Here is a 21,139-nt window from a genome sequence, read left to right as displayed (position 1 = left end):
CCCAAGGACACAAAGAGCGTCGAGGATATCGTACAATTATATAATGTGAACGATCTACTTCAATATACCAAAAAGTACTATAGTCGAAATTGCAATAGAAGGAAATTGAATTTAAAAAATGCCAAATTTGTCGGCGATACGGGACCCTAACTTAGAAACTGGTTTGGGCTTGCTATCCTTAAGGGAACTGCAAGAAAAGGTCAACGAACCCGTTGATAGACACACCGATATTAAGCAAAACGACATCCCGCAACCGATTCAGACAATTATTATGATTCTTACATTTTCACGAGAGCAACAATAAACTCGGTAGCGCCGACCGGCTTGTCAAAGTGCAATTCGTAATTGACTATTTTTCCAAAAACTTTAAACAAACGTTTAATCTAAGGCAAAACATCTCAATTGATGAAGGAATGATACCGTGGTGTGAACGGTTAAATTTTAAAGTTTACAATACGTCGAAAATTACGAAATACGGCATACTCATTCGGGTGCTGTGTGATTCGAGTACAGGATACATTTCCTCATTCAAAATATATTCCAGCGCTGGACAGCCTTTAGCAAAAGCAGTGACGGAACTACTGACACCTTCAGATGGAAAGTGGCATCGCCTCTGCATGGATAATTATTAGAACAAAGTAGAACTTGCAGAGAAGTTACTAGAAAAGGAAACAAGAGTTTGTGGAACGATACTGCATAATAGAAGATATCCGGAAAATTAAAGTTCGCAAAAGTCAATGTGTTTGAAGCTTGTCATCAACGGAAAGGTGACAAGCGGCCGGCGACAAGCCAAGTAATCCGACTTAGCGCTGCCGGCGCCAAGCGAATAAATTTGTATGAGACGTGCGGACGGCAAAGTATTAGTACGAAAACGGCTCAACGCATCGAATTTTTTCTTAACAGTTATTCTTCAGCACAGTCTACCCTGCAACAAACTTACAAGCTTTACAGGCTGTTTCTGAACATCCTGTATAGCACAGCATTTCAAAGTCTTCGATTTTGTCCTTTTGCGGTTTTCCTACAATTCACGATTCACTCCAATACAGTGCAGTGCTCCAAACGCCTTTGGGGCTGGAATGCCTACTTAACCTGTGCTAGTCTGCTTTTTGTGTCCTCGTTCCTTCATCCGTCATGTGCCATTTTTGAACCTCCAGCATGATGCAGGAAAATGGGTCAGCAACTTACTTTTATTTAAACTTTTATTTGTAATTCTGGTAAAGTCTCGTTGAGAAAAATTCTTTATTTGGGGTGACTAGTGTCATGCACCAAATTAGTCACCGCAAATGAAGGATACTTTTCACTGCAGCTTCGACAGAATTACAAATAATATACCACCAGAAAAAAAATTTGTATGCCCTTTCAGAGGTACCCAATTCACACAAGATTTATTGCTGAAACAGTGCATATGGAGTACACGAAATGATTACATTCTCAGATCACTAGCACAAGAAGTTCTAAGGTACCAGATAACACTCATATTAGTACGCGATATAGGCTCCACGGGTGGCAACGCATTCGTTGTGTTTGGCAAGCAGCCGACAGTACAGATGGCGAATTATGTCGTGATATACGTTATGCCATACCAGCTCGATCTGTTCACGTAGTCCTGTAAGCGTTTTTGGTTGAGGAGTCTCGCGAGTCCCCTCATGACCCGTCATATACCACACATCCTCGACTGCAGACGAGTCCGGGTATCGCGCTGGCTATGGAAGCTGTTGCACGTATTGCAGAGCACGTTTAGGTTTACGGGCAGTGCTTGGGCAGCGTTATCCTGTTGGAAGAACACATCACTTTCCGTTGCAAGAACGGCCAAAGAACGGGTCTAGCAACTTTCTCCTTATACCGAACGCTGATTATCATCCCCTGCAGAAAACCTAAGGTGAACGGCAGTTGTGGCTTATCGCATCCCAGACCACAAGGTATGGGGTAGGACCAGTGTATCTTGGATGACTGCACTCTACGAGACAGCTCTCGCCAGCTCTACGTCATACGTGCAGCCGATCTTCACTTGCGTGCAGGCAGACTCTGCTTTCAACACCGAAGACCTCGGCTCGCCATTCCAAATGATCCTCTGACGGAACCGGAGGAGCCGTGTACATCGATGCTGCAGCGTGAGTGAAAGTCGGGCTAGAGGTGTGCTTGCACGTAGTTCCGTTGTTAATAAGCAGTTCGTAACTGTTGATGTGGACACTTCTGGGCTCACAAGCCCTCTTGTCTGTGCCGTATACGCTCTGCCACTACTGCTCTTATTCCTGGTGGGAATATGTGCTGCAACAATATCGGAAACTCGTCCACGGGTGTGAGAGTGTTCACGTGACGACTGATACCAACATCGTTGCAAAAGTGACGCAGCACATCCAACTAGTGCGACAATTCAGCGAAAGGGCCATACAGCCACTCTGAAGGCCACAATTTGAACTCTTGCAGCGTTACTCACTCTGGGAAGCACGAGTGCGTGTCCGTTGCATGGTTACGTGTTTGCTTCATCCGTCTGCACCACATTCAACCTCCTAGCTGCCAGCATTCCCTGTTAAAGGGTAGACACATATGGCGTTCCGGTAGCAACGCCACTACGCTGTCTGTTGGCGGACGACGTTGAAACTATTATCAGAAAAACCACAATCCCCTGGTGGCATATGGCGTCAATGGATCAAAAAGACTTCGTCTTTGCAGGTATACTAATCTTTTACCGGCAGTGTTGTTTTAATGTGATATTTTCCTTCCAAGTTTGCAGAATTCCATCACTTCGTCTGTATCGAAGTTCCCAGTACTGGTCAGTTTGTGGCTAATTCATTCCTGCCACTCCTCAGTACTTTCGTTTTTCTTTGGTTTACTCATTATACTGTTCATTCCATTCAACGGGTATAGCAGTTCTTCCTTACATTCACTGAGGACGCAAAGTCATCAGCGAATCTTATCACTGGTAACCTTTCACCCCGAATTTCAGTCCCATTCATAAAAGTTCCTTTTCTTTCCATCACGAAGATGTAGAGATTGAACAGCATGAGGGAAAGACTACACCCCAGTCTGTGTAACCAGAGAGTTCCATTCTTCGTCTCCCATCTGTACACTGAAGGAAAAAGAAATTGCAGCTCCAAGAAGGAGTTGTGCGAAGTAAACGAAACTTGGTAGACGTCTTTCTACACCTGAAAGATGATATCTGTTCACATTTCGCGGTGAAACTAGTAGTGTCAGGAAGCATATAAAGTTTGCTTTAAATACACGCTTTAACGGTGGTGAGCGTTAGTTCCTTTGAGACTGGACGTGGTGAGTTGATGTTAATCAAGAATGCCTTTAAAGAGTCAAAGACGCTGTTAACAACACCTCAATGGTCGTGTAACAGGGTTACGAGAAGCTAAATGTTACTTCTGCGATATTGCAGAACGACTTGGCAGGAATGTAGCCATTGTATATGACTGCTGGCAGAGCGGTCACGAGAATGTACGGCCACGTGACACTATCGAGAGAGGAGGCCATTGTGTTTGGCGAAAGGATCTCGCGCATCGTACTATGTCTGCAGCACCAGTCTGAGCAGCAGTTGGCGCCACAGTGACACAACAAATAGGTTACTTAAAGGACATCTCCGGGTCACACGCCCTGTAGCATGCACTCCACTGACACCAAACCTCCGCCATTTGCGACTTCAGTAGTATCCAGCGAGAGCTCAGTGGAAGGCAGGACGGAGATGTGTTTTCTGATGGAAGTTGGTTCTGCCTCGTGACAGTACGGCTGTGTGTTGGCTATAATGAGGATAGTTGAAGGCTTGCAACCAATCGGTCTGCGTGCTAGACACACTGGACCAGCACCTGGAGTTACGGCGTTAGGTGCGATTTCTTGTGACTGCAGGAGCACTCTGATTGCACATTTGTCCTTCCGTCTGGCGGTTCAACTTGTCATGCTGCCATTCATGAACAGCTTTCTAGGGAGTGTTTTCCAACAGGATAAGGCTCGCCGACTTGCCGCTGTTATAACCCAACGTGCTCTACAGAGTGTTGACATATTGGCTTGGTCAGCTCCATTACCAGATCTGTCTCCAATCGAGGAAATAGGGGGCATCATCGTACAACTCAAGCGTCATCCACAAACAGCATTAATCAACCCTGTGTTGACTGACCGAGTGCAACATTCGGGGAACTTCATTTCACAAACCGATATCCGACATCTGCAAAGCACAATGCTAGTATGCTTGCATGCTATGTTCTGGCGTTTACACTGGTTATTAATGTGCCAGCTTTCCGTACTTGCATTTGCGTCTCTCATTCTTACAGAAACCTGTGATCTTACAATGTCAATCACTTAAATATGTTGTCGACAAAAACATATTCCCGAAATTTCGTTACTTTACATTAATTATTTCTTGGTGCTTCGATTTTTTTTCTGTCAGTGCATTTTTCCCCACTTCCTTCTTGTGAATGTTTGATCTCGTCTACTGGGATAGATGATATACCTGTTTTTATGAGGATTTCGATATTGTACATATTTCTAGGTCGGCATTTCCTATGAAAGTATTCTGATTTTTCTGAAGCCTGTTCTCCATTATCAGTTACTGCGTCACATGTTTCTCTTCCTTGCCTTTACCTGTCCTAAAGCCAACCTGATCGTCACCTAATAAATCCTCGATTATCTGTTCCAGTCTTATTATTCTTGTCAGTTATACGCGATAGTCGTTAATTATTCTGTGCAATAGCTGTTACACTCTTCGCGATGGCGTGGATGGCGCTTTTGTTTTCGAATGTCTGATGTTATGGCTACATACTCATAGTTCCTACAGACCAACTTGAATAGCTGTTTGGTTGCCGCTTCCCCTAATGATTTTAGAAATTCTGCCGGAAGTGGTCTATGTCGTCTGGTATACTTAATTGAGAGACTTACGATATTATGAACCACTTAACCTGTTTGGAACTCTTGAGTTCTGATGATAGACTTGCGTCTGCTGGCATCCAACCTGCTAACTCATATGTTTTGATACGTTTCACCTGCTATGTCTTTGATACGTTCCCTAAGTCAAATGCGTTCGTGTTACTATTTGTCGCCACACCTTCCATACCGTAAAATGTTACACATTTCATTTACAAAATGCACAACGATAAATAACGTTAACGTGTCTTCTCAATGTAATAGGCGCTGCATTGGGTGCTTCTAAATATTCTCAAGCGAAACGGTAATTTTTGTAGCGAAGGGTCTATACGTGAGCCTGTTAAGCAAATTTTGTTTAAAGTAACCTCATGTGAATTTGTTTGCACCACAGTTAAGACGCAGTTAGTGAATTTCCTCCGGTATAAAAAGAGTGAGTAGCTGAGTGCTTCATACCAGTCACAGTTCAAGTATTTTTCATATATTCTGATAGATTTGTCTGCAAATTGTCCAATTCAGAGGCACTTGTGCATGGTCCACTAAGTTTTGCTACTTCTCTGACTCCCATACTCATGTTCATAATGTCTCAATTCCATATTACACTGTGTCTGTCCTTTCCTTTCCCTCTTGAGTAATAAAACGAATGAATGTACGTGTGCAGGTACGAATTCGGTGTGCATAACCGAGGGAGTTTAGTCTGTTACTGTGACAAAGGGACAAATTTAGTAGACGCTTGTTGGGAACAAAGAGGTTTCTATTTGCCTCAGTCGAACCTTTTGCTTAAGTTGCCACAATATACCAGGCATGCTGTCTGGTCACTTTAATTGGAGAGGTTAACCTAGATATCCTTAGGGGTGTTCTTCACTGTTGGCTGAAAGTTTGCTAAGATAGGCTGGTCGTAAGATCTTCTCCTCGATATTTTTGTTGGTGGTTAAATTTGCGTATGTTTTCAGTCTGACTGAACCCGTAACTCTTTTCTTATATGGCTTTTAGTCTATTAGTTAGTGCGACGTGTTTTATTTTAATTTTTCGAGTGCTTAATACTTGTAAATTTAGTTGATTTCACAGACTATTGTTTAATTCAACTAGTCATTTTAACACATGGTGGGGCGTTGAATGGGTAACCATTCAATTCAATCAGCTTCTCTGTTTTCTAACCGAGAGTGCCTGTGCATTATATGAGACCACTGTATTTTTGCCACAGATTTTTTCAGACCGTTTAATTCCGCACCTTCCATTGTTTCAGTATTTGCTTCATTCATTGTCAACACGTGTTAGTGCTCTCACAGCTTGTTTCCACTGCGATAAATTCAGTACAATCCCAATGTGCTTATCCTGAAATTCTTGTATGTTCAGTACTTACATTTGTTCGTTACCACCACTTGCTCATTTTCGATTTAAGAGCTTTCTGTATTGTAGCTTCCATACTCTTCCTCTTACACTCAGTGTGTAGATTAAATGTGTTTTAGTTCATGTTACGATCTTAGTTTGTGCATTTGAACGGCAAGTTTACTTATTGATTCTGCCTGTTAAAATCAAGGGCTCAGCATCCCTTTGCTAGCAACCTGTGGTCCTGATGGAGGGCCTTTTGTTCTTTCTCTTTCTCTGAAAGATATATACACAGGGTAAATTAATTCAAGTTTTCTTAGAAAATACTATTTTGAACCAGAGATTGTCAAATTTTGTATCGGGTGTGTATTAGCGCCGCTGCTCAACAGTGATCGCTGATTCAAGATATTGTGGCTAATGTGTTAGAGTAACATTAAGTAGAGAGATGTATGGAGCCCGCTCAAGTGTAAAGACGTGTTGTATCTGATGTGTGCTGGGTATATACTTACTCGGTACGGGCAGTAATGATTTTCTTATGTGGAAGATACTATGATCTTTGCTAACTGTAAAAGTAATCTCAACAAAAGTCAGAAATTATTTATGTAAGAAACGTTGTTTTGTTGCTAATCCAACCTGCGTATTTATAGGTGATGATTAAGACAATGTATAGCATTCACATCCAATGATTTTGTAAAGCTGGTTGTTCATGCATAATAAGTTTATAGATTGGGTTAATTCTGAGCATTATTAATTTTCAAAGAGTCAAAATACAAGTTTTAAAGTTAGTGCCGTATTGTAACTTACCACAGGTCAATACCAGTTCCCAGCTCCATTTCTTTTTTAATTAACTGTTTTTGTCAAGAAGTTATTGTCTCAGTCATATTTGATTTAATAAAAATATGTGCTAAGCAACAGCCGTGCACAATAGCTGCTTGCAACTATACAACTTGCAGTACTAACAGAGAGCAGTGTGAAGAGCGTTACGAATGCGAAGATAAAGGTAATAAATTTTATTATATCGGACCGTTATTTTCAAATTGATAAAAAAAATGGCTCTGAGCACTATGGGACTTAACATCTGGGGTGATCAGTCCCATAGAACTTAGAACTACTTAAACCTAACTAACCTAAGGACATCACACACATCCATGCCTGAGGCAGGATTCGAACCTGCTACCGTAGCGGTCCCGCGGTTCCAGACTGAAGCGCCTAGAACCGCTCGGCTACGCCGGCCGGCGTCAAACTGATGAAGTTTTATTACCAGGGCCAATTTCAAACCAATAGTATTGCATCAGATTCAGTTCTTTTATTGCGTAAATGCATGCAGTTTTGGTTTGGTTTAAAGTTATTGACAGTTTACATTCCCGCAGCTAAATAAAATTTACATTCTCGCAATCAGAAAAGTTCAGTACAGGGCAAAACTCATAAGCGAAGTGATGAAATTTCCGTTAACAAGCTTTTTCACCCCTCTATTTTACCAATCGGGGTATTTGGACTACCCCAAAATATTTTGTGTTTTATTGTAATATTGGTTATCAGATTTCGTTATTTCCATTGAATGGGTTTATTTAGTAGTGAAAAACAGCTTTTCAGGTTATTAGAAGTATTTATTCATTCGAATGAATAACATTTATTTTTTCAACCAGATCGATGGCAAGGATACTCCATTATGCGCACATATGTTACATTATCATTGGTTCCTGTTCATGGATTAGATATGCTGCTCCACTAAAATTACACCACCATGAATTCGAAACATAACAAATGTCAAGTAAGTATGAAGTGTGCTACACGATAGGATACTCATATGATCGACGCTAGTGTGTAGTTGCAGGAATTATGTAGAAGTAACGTCTACTCCATTATGCATGTAAGGGAAGATTTGACAGCAGAAGTGTCGTTTAGAAATCTAATTTGAATGTTGGCTGCCTGTGATGAGAGCTTGTTGTGCAACGTGTAAGAAGGAAATACGTCTATGAACAAGAACCGCTATTTGACAATAGAAAAATCGATGCATCTTGAGACTAGTCTTGTCGTTGCTTGACGCTGATGGTCGCTTGATGTGTGATCCCACGACTATAATACGGATATGGAATGATGAGTTCAGGAGGGCCATGCAAGCTGGCAATGACGACTTGCGACTAACACCTGAAAGGACAGACATATTGGTTTCTTCGTCGGCAGGTCGTACGCCACGTATAGTGGGGCAGGAAATGGAATTGTTTGTAGCAAGACACACGGACAGTGCGACGTCATGTACAGCACGGCGACTACTGTGGAAGTTTCCCTTGACTCAGCAACAGGGAGAAAGAGCTAACAGTGGTGCTTCTAACGACAGCACTGGACATGGGAGGGGAATTGCATTGTATTTTCAGACACACCCCGGTTTTACGTAGTGCATTTGAGTGGCACTAACCATTTGTGAAGACTTCTAGAACGTACGTTTCCAGATTGTATTCGTCGTTGTCACATGGGCGCAGCGGCTAGTGAGATTCTATGGAGTGTGACTGGGTACACAAGTCAATCACTTCTGGTTCGAGTAGGCGGCAATTTGGACAGCAGTCGCTGCATTTCTGAAGTGATGAAGCCAGGCAATAGTGTCCGGTCGTTGAGATCTCCGTGAAGTTATTTTATACCAAGAAGATGGAGGAGTGGATTCTGCTTCTATTCTCCTGAAATACGTCAGATACAGAGGGTGTTGGTTCGACTATTGCCTTGGCTAGCCCTTTCTCAAGATCTCTCACCGATTGGGAACACACCTAATAATGGGTGGCGGACAGAGTGAGAAGATACCGTTTGCCAACTACTATGATTCATGAACACTGACATATGGTTGAAGCTTCAATAAATGATGATCCATTTCTATAATCAAAGCTGTGTTCAGATTTACGCCCAGCCAGATTAGAACGGTTATTGCCACCAAAAGTGGCAATTATGTGTATAAAATCCCGCTCCCTGTACACCCCCAAATCACCTACAAATATATTGTTCTTACTATACTGTGTATATTGACACCACAGTAACATAACACTCTGCTATACTTGATCATTTTTGATTTTATTTCTGGGCTACTTCTGAGTAAGGAAGAAGAATTCACATTTTCTTCTAAGAAACGAACGGGTATAGGTTTTCGTGACCACGCTAGGTCACTCACAAAGGCACTGGAGAAGGGACGGGGCTCCCCAGGGCACTGCAGTTTGTGGAAGTCAGTTACAATAAGCCCCTGCTCCACACTATGTTGGTAAATGCTGTTTTCTCCTTTGAAAGCAGTCTGCCACTAATCCATGGCCTGTCACTAGTGTATTAGTGAGCGAGAAGAATTCGCTTCCTGTACACAGATCTAAGAACAGGCAATCGTGGCTCTGCTCGGACACTGTGACAAAACTCGTTGCCTTACTCTCCAGATTAAGGAGTGAGGCGCACTAACAGTAAGTAATCCATGCAGCTGCACAAAGCCACTGTGCCATGGTGGCGTAGTAGTTGGAGTATCTGCCTAGCGAACTGGAGATCTGGTGTTGGTATAAATTGTCACTTGTCGCTTCAGTCTGCATACACATGTCACAGATGTTTCAGACGTGATAAATCTCTAGAACCATAAAGTTTCATTTGATTAAGGTAACTATGCCTAGATTTCAGGCAGGATCTCCCCAGTTTCTTTCGATTGTGAGTCGCTATTCCAACAAACACAGTTGGAGAGCCTATGAAGTACTGTTCCAGTTTAGGGGAAATAGCAAGTGGGCCGAGGTGTCAATGGTATTTGAATTGAGGAGGGAGGCATGCTAGGGTAGTCTGTAGAGTTGGACAACGCCATTGCCACTGTCACAGGGTGGCGTTGTGGTCAGCACGTCTGGCTAGTGAGCGGGAAACCCGGGTTGAAACCCCGGCATTGATACTAATTTTCATTTCTCGCTTCATTCTGCACATATACTCCGAACGTGTTTGAGACGCCCTGTTAAACAAAATTTTAAAAAAGCATTAATTTTTGGAACGGAATTACTGGCTGAATGCGCCATACAATCTCATACCTTAAGGGAAAGACCACTTTAATTTAAAATCGGCTGAAAACCAATAACCTAAGACTTAAACCAAAATCAGAAATCTGAAAGGCAGAAGGCCTTATTTTGAATCAGTCCTTTCAATTAGGCTGAAGGCCCAAACAATGTCACCTTAAGAGCAAAACAACTTTAATTTAAAAATCGGCTGAAGGCCCATCACTTAAGACTCAAACCAAAATTAAATTTTTAAAAGGCAAAAGGCCTTATCTTAAAACAGTTCTTGAATTAGGCTAAAGGCTCAAGCAATGTTACGCCTTAAGGGCAAAACAACCTTAATTTAAAAATCGGCTAGAAGCCATATAAATACAAACAACAAGAACAAATAAGAAAAGGCAGTACACCCAACGGCGCTCAGAAGTTTGCGAGTGTCGGCCTGGATTTCCAACACTAACGCTCGCTTAGGTGAGACAGACAGTCGGCCCAACCACCCTCGATTCGACGACAACTCAACCGACAGACAGCCACGGACTTTTAGCAATGGGAACAGCACCACACACTTCGACTGCGCGTTGGACGCCGCCAGCGCCCTCGGCCAAACTACGCGCCGCGGAGATTTCCTCGCTGCTCCACGCCAACCGACCAACTCGTCGCACACAGTACAGCCGGAAATGGAGAAAGGAGCAAAAATACGTCGGCCGATGAGACGACCAACCAACGGTCGGCCGCTCCAATCTCCCTCCGTCGGACAGTTCATGTGTGTCGCCAGCGGTCGGCGAGCACTGGCTGTCGGCGCCTGACCGACGCTCCGTCCCCGACTTCACTGCTGCCGTGTCCCGACAGCACAGCTGGTCCGTCCCGAATTGACTGCCAGACACACGACGACCCGGAAATACTATCGGTCGCTCCAGAGATGGTACGACAGTGCACTTATCGATACACGCTGCTGCTGCCGTTCAGGGGCAAGTAAGGCAGTAAGTTAGTTACACCAGTAAATGGAACAAGCAAACGAGGCGGCAGTATCGTAATAAAAGATGACGAGCGTAAATGGGATAAACGCGAGCCGTCCACGGCTCATTGTAATGCAGTAAAATGTGTGCTTCAGCACGAGGGGCTCGATCAATGGGTGGAACACAGCTAGAAGCTGATACCAACATCTTTCATGTTAACGCACGTCCTGTAAGACAAGAATGGGAAATTTCTTCAGGGTTCCCCTGTATTCACGCAAATAAAAAATTTCGGTGGCCACGTTAGCAGTAGCATTGAGTTATCCCTTCCAAGCACAGGTTTTCTAAAAACAGGTCAGATGGATTTAGAAGCGGATAATTTGGAGGACCTCAGATTCTGCAGCAAGTGAGATTTCTGCTGCTGGCTTGACTAGGCCGCAAGCTTGTTCACGCCTACTGGGGTAATCTTTAGCCGGTGGCGTTCGGCGAGGTCTGGCGCTCGCTGGCTGAGCTTGGAGTAAGTGTCGCATTTCGCATTAGCGCTGTCTATTTTTTGAGCAGATCACTATTTGCAGAACTTCCTACGTAACTCGCCTGATTGACTGTATTGTTTCATGGCTCTTGGACTTGTTTGCTTTTCATTTTTGAGCTGCACAGTTTACTAAAGTTTCTAATGTTTGTCAAGAAGTCTTTCACCTAAGTAAGGTAGCAACCATATTATGGATTAAGTTGAACTTCTGGAGCTCTGTGTTTCAATATTTTAGGTGACGTTTGGAGCAATTTCTCAGTTTTACGAGACTATATACTGAAATGAACTTACAGGATAGGGCATCCACGTATGCAGATGGCGGTAGTATCACGTACGCAAGGTATAAAAGGGCAATGCATTGGCGGAGCTATCATTTGTATTAGGGTGATTTATGTGCAGAGGTCTCCGACGTATATATGACCGCTCGATGGGAATTAACGGACGGTGAAAGCGTATTGGCAGTTGGAGGTAGACGCATAGGACCTTCAGTTTCGGAAATCGCTAGGGAGTTCAATAGTCAGAGACCCATAGTGCCATCTGTGTGCCGAAAATTCCAAGTTTTAGGTTTTACCTCTCACGACGGACAATGCAGTTGCCGACAGTCTTCACTTTACGACCAAGAGCGGGGAGGTCTTGTAGAGCTGTTAGTGCTAACAGACAAGAAAAACTGCGCGAAAGAACCACAAAAATCAATGAGGGACGAACGATGAACAACAGTGCTGCGAAATGTGGCGTAAATGGGCTATGGCAGCAGACGACCGACGCGAGTGCCTTTGTTGAAAGCACCACACCCCCTGCAGCACTGCTGGTCTCGTGATCATACCGATTTGACCCTGTACGCCTGGGAAACCGTGGCCTTATCAGATGAGTTCTGATTCCAGCCGATGACAGGGTTCGTGTGTGGTGCAGACCCAACGAAGCTATGGACCCAGGCTGTCAACAAGTCGGTGATGGCTTCATAATGGTGTGGGTTATGTTTACATGGAATGGACTGAAAATGCTTGTGTTCAGCTACCTGGAGACCATTTGCAGACATTTATGGACTTCATGCTCCAAAAATGGAATTTTTATGGACGAAAATACGCCATGTCAGCGGGCCACAGATGTTCGCGACTGGCTTTCAGAACATTCTGGACACTTTGAGCGAATAATTTGGCCACCCATATCCCCCGACATGAATCCCATCCAACATTTATGGGACGTAACCGAGAGGTCAGGTCGTACACAAAATCCTTCACTGGCAACACTTCCGCAGTTATGGACCGCTATAGAAGGATCATAGCTCAATATTTATGCAGGGGACTGCCAACGACTTGAGTCCATGCGACATTGAGTTTGCTGCACTATGCGGGGAAAAAGAAAGTCCGACACGATACTAGGAAGTATCCCATGACTTTTGTTATATCAGTGCACGTTCATTTCATTGTAAACGTATTCTCTTTTATTTTGATGTGGTATGTGTGCAGGTACTAAACTCAGAGGTACTAAACTCAGACTTGATTTAAATCTCAGTACAGAACCATTGTCCTACAACTGATATTGGTTAAGCGACGGTGTAGAAATAAACGTAGCCGGTTTATCTGCATTTTTAATTTGTCTACGTTATTGTGACGGTGTTCCGTTGCAATAACGTGGCCAAAGTTTGTGATGATTCAGTTTACATGCGGATATTGTGATCAGTTGTTTAACTGATGTATAACGAGCGTTAAAATAGTTCGTCTAGCGTGTTATTGAGGATATAGTCGGTAAAATCGGACTACATACTATACGCAACAGAGGAAAAAGTCGACCGTTATATTCAATATGCACGATAAGTAAAATTTTATTATCCGCTATCGCCGTTCCTACTGTTACAATTTTAATAGCCAGAAATGTAGATATCGACCAACAAATAACGTAGCTGACTTCTTTGGTGGGGATATCATAGACTCGCTAAACCCAAAGAAGGTCGTATTCATCTCGCATTTAGTTTAGATGACCATCTAATTAAGCACTGCTAGTCAATTTCGAGTGCGTACTCGTTAAACTAACAGCGAGGTAGAAATGACGTCGTTATTTGTAATATAGTGAGGGAAATATAATCTGTGAAAATGGTAGTTACATGAAGCGGTTTGATTAGGATAGCTGGCAGGGCGCGAAGACTGAACACAGTGTTCATTTACAATGAACTTGATTATCTTCAATAAATCGTTTAGGAATATATTTGAGTGTATTTCTGAACTTATGGGATGTTATCCGAATGTCGCTCTTCTTCCTACACTATGTAACAGAACTATCACCTGCCATCGGTTGCAGCGTGAACAATAGTTACAGTTAGCGGACCGTCGAAACTGGCCATTGCAACAGTACGGTAATAAAATTTTATTGTATTTGAAACTGCTTTCGCTCGTATCGTTGCCGTATTGTGTAGAGTCCGTACGTGTTGCAGCGTCGTGCTTATTAGGTGCTCGTCCGACAGAGATAATTTTCACTCACCTTGCGGTGATTTCCTGTTCCGCAGCGCGGTCCGCATGCCTTCATTGTTAAAAACGAATAAAGTTCCTCTACTGTAAAAGCTGTAGTAGAACCAATAGCATTATACGAATCCAGCGGGTGCAACAAACGTTTTCAGTATCAGGTTAACTGATCGATTGATTATAACTTCTATGTAGTCTACCTGTTTGATGCAAGAAACACTGCCAAGCCTTTGCTAATCTTAAGTTCCAATTTCAACGCTCACACGCAGTCACAGTCGTTCGATATAGTCAACTTATGGTAACTATCCGAATCCGTTACTAAAAAGATTACCAAATGGATTATATGTGCGCTCATTAACTTCACAAAGCAATTCCTTAGCCCACAAAATATGCGAGAACATACTGTCCTCTGATTGGCTGATACACATCAGAGCTAATCTGATATTAGTAATAAACCACGAAATTCCGCGTCATTCACATTAGACCAATCACAACTTTATAGGGTTTTTGGACAATTTACTAAATGAACACATTTAGAAACTCCATAAACATAAAAATGCTTCCTCTCTAAATAATAGAATTATCGTAAATTGTTTCTTGATTTCCCACTCCCGTAAACTGTCTACACTCCTGGAAATTGAAATAAGAACACCGTGAATTCATTGTCCCAGGAAGGGGAAACTTTATTGACACATTCCTGGGGTCAGATACATCACATGATCACACTGACAGAACCACAGGCACATAGACACAGGCAACAGAGCATGCACAATGTCGGCACTAGTACAGTGTATATCCACCTTTCGCAGCAGTGCAGGCTGCTATTCTACCATGGAGACGATCGTAGAGATGCTGGATGTAGTCCTGTGGAACGGCTTGCCATGCCATTTCCACCTGGCGCCTCAATTGGACCAGCGTTCGTGCTGGACGTGCAGACCGCGTGAGACGACGCTTCATCCAGTCCCAAACATCTCAATGGGGGACAGATCCGGAGATCTTGCTGGCCAGGGTAGTTGACTTACACCTTCTAGAGCACGTTGGGTGGCACGGGATACATGCGGACGTGCATTGTCCTGTTGGAACAGCAAGTTCCCTTGCCGGTCTAGGAATGGTAGAACGATGGGTTCGATGGCGGTTTGGATGTACCGTGCACTATTCAGTGTCCCCTCGACGATCACCAGTGGTGTACGGCCAGTGTAGGAGATCGCTCCCCACACCATGATGCCGGGTGTTGGCCCTGTGTGCCTCGGTCGTATGCAGTCCTGATTGTGGCGCTCACCTGCGCGGCGCCAAACACGCATACGACCATCATTGGCACCAAGGCAGAAGCGACTCTCATCGCTGAAGACGACACGTCTCCATTCGTCCCTCCATTCACGCCTGTCGCGACACCACTGGAGGCGGGCTGCACGATGTTGGGGCGTGAGCGGAAGACGGCCTAACGGTGTGCGGGACCGTAGCCCAGCTTCATGGAGACGGTTGCGAATGGTCCTCGCCGATACCCCAGGAGGAACAGTGTCCCTAATTTGCTGGCAAGTGGCGGTGCGGTCCCCTACGGCACTGCGTAGGATCCTACGGTCTTGGCGTGCATCCGTGCGTCGCTGCGGTCCGGTCCCAGGTCGACGGGCACGTGCACCTTCCGCCGACCACTGGCGACAACATCGATGTACTGTGGAGACCTCACGCCCCACGTGTTGAGCAATTCGGCGGTACGTCCACCCGGCCTCCCGCATGCCCACTATACGCCCTCGCTCAAAGTCCGTCAACTGCACATACGGTTCACGTCCACGCTGTCGCGGTATGCTACCAGTGTTAAAGACTGCGATGGAGCTCCGTATGCCACGGCAAACTGGCTGACACTGACGGCGGCGGTGCACAAATGCTGCGCAGCTAGCGCCATTCGACGGCCAACACCGCGGTTCCTGGTGCGTCCGCTGTGCCGTGCGTGTGATCATTGCTTGTACAGTCCTCTCGCAGTGTCCGGAGCAAGTATGGTGGGTCTGACACACCGGTGTCAATGTGTTCTTTTTTCCATTTCCAGGAGTGTAGTTGTACATACCAAAATCCACTCAGAGTATAACTCACTTTCCCTGTACAAGCACAGTTCTCACGCTAATTGTATACCCATTTAATAGAAATAACAATATTCATTTAATATAAATAACAATATTCATTTAATATCTTACTATCCATTCACACTATCATTCAATTACTAAACAAACTAGCAATAAATAATGACAGTCGTAATAATCGCAATAACTACAGTTTTATTTCCAAAATATGTTTTAACTACCGGATAATTTCATAGTCGGTAAGCAGTTGACACCTTTCGGCCACATTCGTAACTACTTACTACTAGCTACTAGATCAGAGTGCATCTCTCATGCCATAACCATGACTAAATGTTTATTAGACATTACAACAGTGAAGCCATAGTCACAGTACGTAATTTCCTTTTAAAAAGGGGTTAAATTATCAGCTTTAACGAACTACGTCGTCATTTTCCAATGTAAAACGTCAGTTGGAGATAATGTAATTGATACTGTGACCATTCATCTGGCAATAACTTCGAAAAATAATGAGACCAGGCAACCGAGGCAATGGTGGCACAAGCAAGTCACTACAGTTCATGCCTATTCTTTCCCAACCGTTCATTCCATGTCCTAATGAAGAAAAGATCAAAACTACACCAGGGTAAAAATTGTCAAAGACTCTTGCAGCGTGTCCTGCTGTGACACAACGATCGTATGGCTGATTTAAAGTCACAAGTCTTAAGTGTATCAAGCATGTCAAGTTTCCATATGGAATGCAGCGCATAATTTTATTATGTTCCGAAAAAAAATCTCAAAACACGCTGTTCTTTTGTGTAGGACTTGGACACTAATTTATGTTTCGTAACTGTTGTGAGATGCATGGTCACCAATCCTGTTGTATATTCTCCAACTTTGTTTAAAACGAAAATTTTGTATACTGTGACTATGGCTTTACTATTGTAGTGCCAAATAAACATTCAACTAATGTTATAGTCACACTCTCTTACGAGAAGTGTGTCGGAATGTAGAATAACCATAACTCACTGTCTGAAGCTGTCTGCCCTCTACCGTTTCTTACTTAATTATGAAGCGTTGCGTCTCAGTGTCACCTTCCTGATAAAATTCAGATTAACTGTCCCTGATACACAAAATCAGAGTAAACAGCCGTTAGTCCTGAATGCAAATAATTTTTCCCAACAATACGTTTAGAGTACAATATGAAACATGTATTAAATGGTCAACTAGTAAAAAATCTGCTCACTGTACCTGATCAGATATAAAATAGATCGAGCCGCCATACAGGCTTAGTCACTAGAAACTCACCATAAATTGTAAATAAATCTGGTAACACACTTAATTACTTTTAGTGCTTAGTTCACTGTCCCAAAATATTCTATGTCTATACCAGCACTAATCTTGATAATAATCAGAAGACTGTCCGAACCTTGACGAAATCACTTCAAGTGTCCACAGCTAAAAATGTTCAGTCCCCACTGAACCGTCTGAGTTACAGTTCAAACCAGAGCTGCACATGACATCACAATTTTAACCGCACCGTCAACGAAATTGTTGTAAGTGTTGACTGCTGTCCCAAAAATCTGCTTAGTCCACGAAGTGGTGAAGCTAAATCGCCGTCTGAGTAGCATAGACGCCAACTCTGCAGCTGAATCCGATCGGCTGTTGAAAAGCAAAGATGGCGATCCCCTTTTATATGAAGATTTGCCTTACCGTGGAATTTCCGAATTTTCATCATTCAGTGGGTTATATGGATCGTCAGGGTGAATTACAACATGCATGCATGAGTGAAGGACATTGTAATGTGAAGGTACAGACGCTATATAAACGCAGACATCGTATTTATCAGTGATGTATCCATGCTCCGAAGGATTAAAATGACGATATAATTACTTGTCTCCATGAGCGGGAATCGAGAATCTTGCAAGCATAAGCGTTGTGACTACGTGAAATATGGAAATTTGGATCAGTTCTGGGGGCAGGCATGAACAGCCAAAGTGGTTAAGGCGACCGCTCGCGATAAGCAGGAATCCGGGTTCGAATCCCATTCCGGCAGAAGTTTTCACATGTCGCAAACAGCTGACGTCAATAGATAGTCACTGGGTGCGAAACAATGTCTTAATGTATGAGAGAAGTGTTGGTGAAGTAAGGCTCTGAGAACGGATGTCTGTTGTACCTGGATAGTAGCTTGGTACGGTAGTTTTGCTGGAAGCCTCTACGTAATTAGACCACGCTGAGCTTTGCACTGCAGACAAGCTTATTGGGCCTTAATTGAATACTTAGCTGTGGTACAGTTTTTACTTTAATGTCATGCGTTTCAAAGCGACTGTACATTGAGAATCCATAAGAAATGCACTGTTATTGGTACAATTTGTCATAACTAAATGTCAGTAACATGTAAAGCATGGTCTTATCACAATCATGCTCAGCTTAGCGCAATGAGTAGAATTGCAATATTTTAAGGTATGTAGTAATGCGTTGCTGGATCGAGTCTCCCTTCAACCAAATTTATTAATTTTTTCAAAACTAATCTTGCATTAAATAAAAGGTTCTATTACTTTCTTATTGGTTTAATAGAAGTGTATTCTGTAATATTCAATTTTCTGTAAATAAAAGTGCACCTTTTCCGAGGAGTGAGTTTTTCCCATTGGCTTGATCTGCAAGACAGCTTGCACTGCCTGCAATAAGATATTTTGCACTTCCTTGTTTTTAGTTTTATGTTTCACATGTTGTAAACATTCTGCTGCTCAACAGGAACGCCGATCAAGCAAGAATGGCCTTAGGATTTTAGTGAAAAGTGAGAATAATGAAATGATTTAAATCTTATGTTGAGAACTGCTGTAAATTTGTATCGCACTATTTGTAATAGAACTATTATAAGCCAATGTCTTTATTGACTGGACATGGTATTTTCCTTTTTGCGTTATAATATGTCCGTTGATATTGAAGTATTCCATTATGTATACCACAGACGGAATAACATCACTAGCATATGGACAATGGAGCAGATGGAAGTTTTATTAGAGCTAACGTAGGAAGTTTACGTCCGTCCATTTCGTAAGCAGTGTGATTTGCGAGCACTGCCACTGGAGCTACCTGCGTTCGCGTATACCACTCTAAGTAACACGTACCGTACGCACAAGAAGCTTTGTTTCTGAGCGTTCACTAGCACGTTGAACTCGGCACGATGAACGTTGACGTTCGAGTGCGCGGTCTGTGCGCAGACAGCTTTACCTACGACTGACGTCAGAGGACGTGTGCGATGTACAGCTCCACGGAGCATGTATGTACTGAGTGCTCGCAGTGCCGCCTGCACATGCGGTCGAGAGGGTGTCAGGCGCTGAAGACATGCCACTGAGGTATGGGGCCGCGGCCGGCGGCAGAACTCAGCACACGCCTGTGACGACAAACAGTATACGGGTATCGGAAAGTTAGTCCCTCTCACACACTGAAAACAGAATTGAGTTATCGTCAACAGAAAGTGGCCCGCTAGGAAAAATCGGTCTAGGCGTAGCGTCTGTGATTCATAATCAAAACGTTTTCGGTCCACGGTTCGAGCCCCGTGATTGGTCAAAGGGTTAGCTGCCCTCTGTAATAAAAAAAAAACTGAGTTAATGGATCAACAACGAACTGAAACGGGTGTCTTGCGACGTCCACCCCGAGCAGATGCAACGAACGAAAACGAACAAAATGAGATTTTAAAAAATCCAGCCGCTGCTTAAATTTTGATTAATAATCATCATTGGCAGCCGAAGAGTTCCAGCATAAGAAGTAGCCCTCATTCAGCCAACGGCCTTGTCAGAGAGGGTGGAGGAGCGGGAAGAGGTTCAGGCCACTCTCTTGACCTATGGGTGGAAAACTGCCCCTAAAGGCAGCAATGATCAACGGCATGAGGATGCAGGAGGCAATGGAAACCATGCGCGAAAGACACGTAATGTGTATTCACGGGACATGTGGCCTGTGACTGAACAAGTACCTTGATAATCTCTCCATAGCCTCCAATCGGATCTCCAGATGGAGACTGGCAATGAGGGGGGGGGGGGGGGGGGAGGGAAGGCACTTGTCATGAGAAAAAGATTGAATTATCAACGAAAACGTTATAGGAGTCGGGGCTTTGAATGTCAGAAGCTTGAACGTGTCAGGAAAACTATAAATTCTGAAAATAGAAATGCACAGGCTCAATCTAGATACAGTGGGGGTCAGTGAATTGAACTGGAAAGAAGACAAGGATTTCTGGTCAGATGAGTATGGGGTTAATATCAACAGCTGCAGAAAATGGTATAACGGGAGTAGGATTCGTTATGAATAGGAAGATAGGGTAGAGAGTGTGTTACTGTGAACAGTTCAGTGATAGGGTTGTTCTTATCAGAATCGACAGCAAACCAACACCGACAGCGATAGCTCAGGTATACACGCCGACGTCGCAAGCTGAAGATGAATAGATAGAGCAAGTGTATGAGGATATTGAAAGGGTAATACAGTATGTAAAGGGGGTTGAAAATCCGATAGTCATGGGGGACTGGAATGGTGTTGTAGGGGAAGGAGTATAAGAAAAGTTTGCCGGAGAATATGGGCTAGGGACAAGGAATAAGAGAGGAGAAAGACTAATTGACAGAATGAGATTTTCACTCTGCAGCGGAGTGTGCGCTGATATGAAACTTCCTGGCAGATTAAAACTGTTTGCCCAACCGAGACTCGAACTCGGGACCTTTGCCTTTCGCGGGCAAGTGCTCTACCAACTGAGCTACCGAAGCACGACTCACGACCGGTTCTCACAGCTTTACTTCTGCCAGTACCTCGTCTCCTACCTTCCAAACTTTACAGAAGCTCTCCTGCGAACCTTGCAGAACTAGCACTCCTGAAAGAAAGGATATTGCGGAGACATGGCTTAGCCACAGCCTGGGGGATGTTTCCAGAATGAGATTTTCACTCTGCAGCAAAGTGTGCGCTGATATGAGCACTTGCCCGCGAAAGGCAAAGATCC

At 43.6% G+C, this 21,139-nt stretch overlaps 1 non-coding gene across 1 annotated transcript; it reads right to left on the bottom strand.

Moving 5' to 3' along the window:
* Positions 1 to 20,835: 20,835 nt before the first annotated feature.
* On the bottom strand, positions 20,836 to 20,910 carry Trnas-cga. The gene has a single exon. It is a non-coding gene; the product is annotated as a tRNA-Ser (tRNA).
* Positions 20,911 to 21,139: the final 229 nt, after the last annotated feature.

This window comes from Schistocerca americana, chromosome 7, assembly GCF_021461395.2.
Source record: "Schistocerca americana isolate TAMUIC-IGC-003095 chromosome 7, iqSchAmer2.1, whole genome shotgun sequence".
In the NCBI taxonomy this organism is placed as follows: Eukaryota; Metazoa; Arthropoda; class Insecta; order Orthoptera; family Acrididae; genus Schistocerca; species Schistocerca americana.
Note: the sequence above shows the minus strand (reverse complement) of the source record. Positions and strands in the feature narration are given on the sequence as shown.